We start from the raw sequence: 6000 nt of genomic DNA, 5'->3' as shown, positions 1-6000 counted from the left end.
TAATTACTCTAAAATCTAATACACCTCTTTTATGAATACATTAAATGCTTTCATGCATACGTGTAGTATTCACAATTTGCATGTGGTGACTTTTAATCTGCAAGATTTATTAGCGATATATTTTTTTTTTTTATTTTGCCAGCAAGTTTCATTATGCCATTGTTACATAGTTACAATTAAACTGGCCAGTGTCAGGTTTTGTGTGGTTTTCAATGAAGAGTGATGTGTGAGTGTGTCTTCATGGTTGCCCATCTGGTAGATAGACAATGTGCCCTCTATGGTGGCCCTATGTGCACTAATGGGTGGCCTACATGCTAGAAAATCAGTTGGTTATAAGGTTATAAGTTATACTTTAAATCTGAGTCACAAAATAGAACAATTTTAATCCTAATCAGAGTTTGAAACTGTTTCGCTCTAAATGCATCAAAAACTTGGTACCCCAGCGCCTGCAGCTGGTGCCCTCAGACAGCTTGAGTCCACACTGAATGTGTTTTATTTATTGTCTGTCGGAATACAGTCATTACTAAATGTATAATTTGCTAATGGGAAAGTCCCACTACATTTAATGAAAGTTACAAATGGAATACATCACACACACACACACACACACACACACACACACACACACACACACACACACACACGTGTAAACCTCTCCTCCGTGATATTACCTAGATCTCAGTGCTAAAATGTTGCATCTTAAATCATTGATTGTACGGTTGCCTGCAACTGTTAACTCCACACTATCATATTTTATTTAAGGCTTTCCAGGACAAAAATAAACCATGCAGGAGTCTGCAGTGCACACACACACACACACACACACACACACACACACACACACACACACACACACACACACACGGACATTGACATTACCAAGATGAAAAGTCCTCTTTTGTGGCCTTTGATCTTCTATTTCTCTACATATCCTGTTGGTGCACAGAGCTGGATAATGAATCAGGAACAACACTCCTGGATTCGTCACGTAAGCAACAAGCTGCGCCAGCTGAGCTGAGCCAAGTCAGACTTGGTTTGACCCATGGATCTGTGACTGTATATGTGTATAAATCATCTACAGGGTCATTTGGGGGGCTCCACATGTGACCTTGTTAGTGAAATCAAGCCATGCAGAAAGACATTCGATACATTACGGTTGAGAGGATTCACTTTACGTCATGGTCACTGCAGTGTTAAAATAGCTGTATACATTAGATAGTGATGCTATGGATGGATGACATTAAGTGGACATTTAAAGAACCATGATGTCCTTCAGTGTTATCCAACCGGAGCTCTTTATTCTCTAGAAGGGGCAGTATACCATTGAAAAGAAGCACAGTATAGCAACGTGTAGGAATGTGCTATGGAAGGAGAGCAATATTAACGTTTTTCATCCTATACATTTTCCACATCAGAGCAAGAGTAGGCAAAATTGGAAATTCTCCCTTAGTCCCTTGGAGGCATTTTGAGTATGCAGCCAGACCTTTGAGACCGATGTGTATGGGAATGGGTAAAAACCAAGAAACTGATTTACACAAGTCATTATGGCTGGCTCTGTACACAGTAACTAGAGCCAGGACTTTGTTGTGGTTAAAGCCACCTTCGACCTCTGCAAAGTCCTGAGCAAGGTTTGATTTTGATGCCTGTGACAGTGGTCACAGGCAGGGTGCGATTTGCCGAGGGGGATGCGTGGGATTTCCCCCTTTCTGGTCTATACAGTGGGGCAAAAAGTATTTAGTCAGCCACCAATTGTGCAAGTTCTCCCACTTAAAAAGATGAGACAGGTACACTTCAACTATGAGAGACAAAATGAGAAAAGAAATCCAGAAAATCACATTGTAGGATTTTTAATGAATTTATTTGCAAATTCTTCTGTCAGGGTTTTGGTATTGTTCTGTCTTATTGTGGTAGTCTTGTTTTTCTGTTATGTTCTGTTTCCTGTTTTTATTTTGTAGTCTGTCTTGTCTCCCTTGTCTTTTTGATTGTTCTGCCCGACCCTGATTTGTTTCACCTGTTGTGTCACCTGTCCAGTGTTAGTCCTCGTTACCTGGTGTATTTAGTTCCTGTTCTGTCGTTGTCTCTTGTTGGATCATTGTATTTTGTTGCGTGCCGTTTCTGTATGTCGGATTCTGTGTTTCGTTTGTTTCCTGCCTGGCTACCTTCCGGAGGACATTTTGTGTAAGACTGTTGTTTTTTTTTTATAAATTACTTCTAAACTGCATTTGGGTCCAAGCCTCGCCACACACTTGACAGATCGTGACATCTTTGGGAAAATAAGTATTTGGTCACCTACAAACAAGCAAGATTTCTGGCTCCCACAGACCTGTAACTTCTTCTTTAAGAGGCTCCTCTGTCCTCCACTTGTTACCTGTTTTAATGGCACCTGTTTGAACTTGTTATCAGTATAAAAGACACCTGTCCACAACCTCAAACAGTCACATTCCAAACTCCACTATGGCCAAGACCAAAGAGCTGTCAAAGGACACCAGAAACAAAATTGTAGACCTGCACCAGGCTGGGAAGACTGAATCTGCAATAGGTAAGCAGCTTGGTGTGAAGAAATCAACTGTGGGAGAAATTATAAGAAAATGGAAGACATACAAGACCACTAATAATCTCCTTCGATCCGGAGCTCCACGCAAGATCTCACCCCGTGGGGTCAAAATGATCACAAGAACGGTGAGCAAAAATCCCAGAACCACACGGGGGGACCTAGTGAATGACCTGCAGAGAGCTGGGACCAAAGTAACAAAGGCTACCATCAGTAACACACTACGCCGCCAGGGACTCAAATCCTGCAGTGCCAGACGTGTCCCCCTACTTAAGCCAGTACATGTCCAGGCCCGTCTGGAGTTTGCTAGAGGGCATTTGGATGATCCAGAAGAGGATTGGGAGAATGTCATATGGTCAGATGAAACCAAAATAGAACTTTTTGGTAAAAACTCAACTCGTCGTGTTTGGAGGGGAAAGAATGCTGAGTTGCATCCAAAGAACACCATAACTACTGTGAAGCATGGGGGTGGAAACATCATGCTTTGGGGCTGTTTTTCTGCAAAGGGACCAGGACGACTGATCCGTGTAAAGGAAAAAATGAATGGGGCCATGTATCGTGAGATTTTGAGTGAAAACCTCCTTCCATCAGGTTAGGGCATTGAAGATGAAACGTGGCTGGGTCTTTCAGCATGACAATGATCCCAAACACACCGCCCGGGCGACGGAGTGGCTTCGTAAGAAGCATTTCAAGGTCCTGGAGTGGCCTAGCCAGTCTCCAGCTCTCAACCCCATAGAAAATCTTTGGAGGGAGTTGAAAGTCTGTGTTGCCCAGAGACAGCCCCAAAACATCACTGCTCTAGAGGAGATCTGCATGGAGGAATGGGCCAAAATACCAGCAAGTGTGTGAAAACCTTGTGAAGACATACAGAAAACGTTTGACCTCCGTCATTGCCAACAAAGGGTATATAACAAAGTATTGAGATGAACTTTTGTTATTGACCAAATACTTATTTTCCACCATAATTTGCAAATAAATTCATTAAAAATCCTACAATGGTGGCTGACTAAATATTTTTTTGCCCCACTGTATATCCCTACTTCTGCTGAAATGTATCCCCCCCCTCAAAGTGATCAATGCTACTTCACCAATAGACCATATATTATATTACCTAAAATAGAAGTATTTTAAGCTAAAGCACTGTAACGTGAACAGTGCGATAGAACGATAAAATCCGAGCAGCAGTTGCTGGTTGTATTTAACCACTACAGAGCTCCGGGACGCTGGCTACCAGCGGCAGTGGTTTAGCCGCCAATAGGCGACTGTGAGCCGGCTACAGGCACCGCCAGATGACGGTCCTTTCAGGGACCACGGTAGTGGAGTTTAGCCACAAAAAGTGAGCATCATGGGACATGACAGTTAAGTTTAGGCACCAAAATAACTAGTTAAGTTTAGGAAAAAGATTGTGGTTTGAATTAAAACACTCCCGAGGAACGAACAAGCTATTCCTGGGTGAAAGTAGTTTTTATTTTTGGAGTGAACTCCACTCACTGACTTGAAAGCGCAGATTATTTTCCATTGTATATTGAAGTGCATATTTAAGTGTTTTAGCATGGCTGGCTCTATCCATGGTATTAAAAGGGGGGATTTCATTATTGCATGTTGTGCATGATCAAAAAACATCCCCACCTCTGCTTTTTTCACAAATGGCACCCTGGTCACATCAAATGTTATCCAGCAGCCATGTGTTCTGACTTTTAAACACATTAATACTGTGTTGACATTTCTCGCATTTTACGCGAATTGTGCAGCGCGATTACATTGCCGTCTGTGGGCACCCAGAGCTCTATTGTACTTGACTTTTTTGTACAGAGAGAAGACAAAGAAGCTCTCTTGGAGAAAAAGTAAGCGAGGAAGTTGGACTACCTGATAAGTTCTGAAATGAGTTGAGTTAGTCACTTCACCTAACTTATAGTTACAGTGCTTGAAATCACAAATATGTAGTTGTTTTCATGTCTGCCAGTTCAACACATAAAGAGATAAAAGTGTATTTCTGAACTTTAGACAAAGCCAAGCTAGCTGTTTCCCCAAGAACATCTGCTTCTAGAGTTTATGCTAACTAAGCTAATCGCCTCCTGGGGTAAAGCTTACTACTTAATGCACAGACATGGGAGACATATTGATCTCCGCTTCTCTTGGTAAGAATGAAAATAAGTGTATTTAAAATGTGAGTAACCATTTATAACGATCATTCTTTGTCGGTGTTAAGTTTAGCACTGATATTATGGGGATATTTTGCAGCATCTTATAGCCACACAGTACAGTGTTGAAGTTTGTCCTAGAAACAGGATAGGTTCATGATAAGTTATTAGTAACGCTGAATTAATTTAATCTGACAATATGTCAGACACAAAAAGATCAAGAGGAGCTCAAACCAAATGGGGGGCCTGACTTAGACACTGGAGGAAAGCATGCTTCTTTAGCACAGGGATTGTATGGCTTTTCCTTCAGAATATAAAGTTTCCTTGCCTTTTAAGTTTTTAATTCCAGATTCCCAGCAATTAGCTCATTTGCCCCCACCACATTGCTCCAGAGAATCCTAAAAGGTTTCTCCAAACAAACTCTTTAAGGTTGCAGTCCCAGCTGGATGCTTAAGTTCTTCACTAGAGTGGCATCATGTGGCTGCGAGGACTCAAAGCTGCTGTGCCTCGGATCAAGAACAGAACCCGATACCTGCACGGAAGCAACGTGACAGGGAGCTCCTCTAATCCTCTGTTCTAATCCACCTCTGCTAAAGGCAACTTGCCCACTTTTAGCAGAGGTACATCACTCGCCAGAACACATGATTCAGCAGGCACAGTAGCCACATGGCTGAAATCTACAGAAATACAATTTGATCCTATTATGGTAATATGATAATAAAAGGGGAATGCGCAGACAGCACTGTATTCAGTGGGAGCTTTGTGAGCCATTTTTAGTGGCATTAAACTGTTTATAATAGCTCTGGTATTTTCTATGGAGTTCTCGCTGTGGTAGTGGAATGTAAATACAGAAACAAATTATGTTCACAATGTTCACTACAACACAAAAAAGACTTTATGCAATAATATACAGGTCACAAAACACGTTATGTCTTTATGTGATGAATAAGGTAATAAAATATAGAAATATCAGAGCCAGCGTTCTGATTCCAAAGTTTTTTTCACTGTCTGTCTCCTTCCGTTCCTACAAGACATTCCAGCATTACATACCCATAACAGGCAGTGGTGGAATGTAACTAAGTACATTTACTCAAGTACTCTACTTAAGTACAAATTTGAGGTACTTGTACTTTATTTGAGTCTTTTCTTTTCATGCCACTTTCTACTTCTAATCTGCAACATTTCAGAGAGAAATATTCTACTTTTTACTCCACTACATTCATCTGACAGCTTTAATTACTAGTTACTTTACAAATTAAAAGTTTTGCACACAAAACACATGTAGTTTATAAAATGCAATGTTTTATT

Source organism: Sander vitreus, chromosome 11 (genome assembly GCF_031162955.1).
Source record: "Sander vitreus isolate 19-12246 chromosome 11, sanVit1, whole genome shotgun sequence".
In the NCBI taxonomy this organism is placed as follows: domain Eukaryota; kingdom Metazoa; phylum Chordata; class Actinopteri; order Perciformes; family Percidae; genus Sander; species Sander vitreus.
This window is presented reverse-complemented; position numbering follows the sequence as displayed.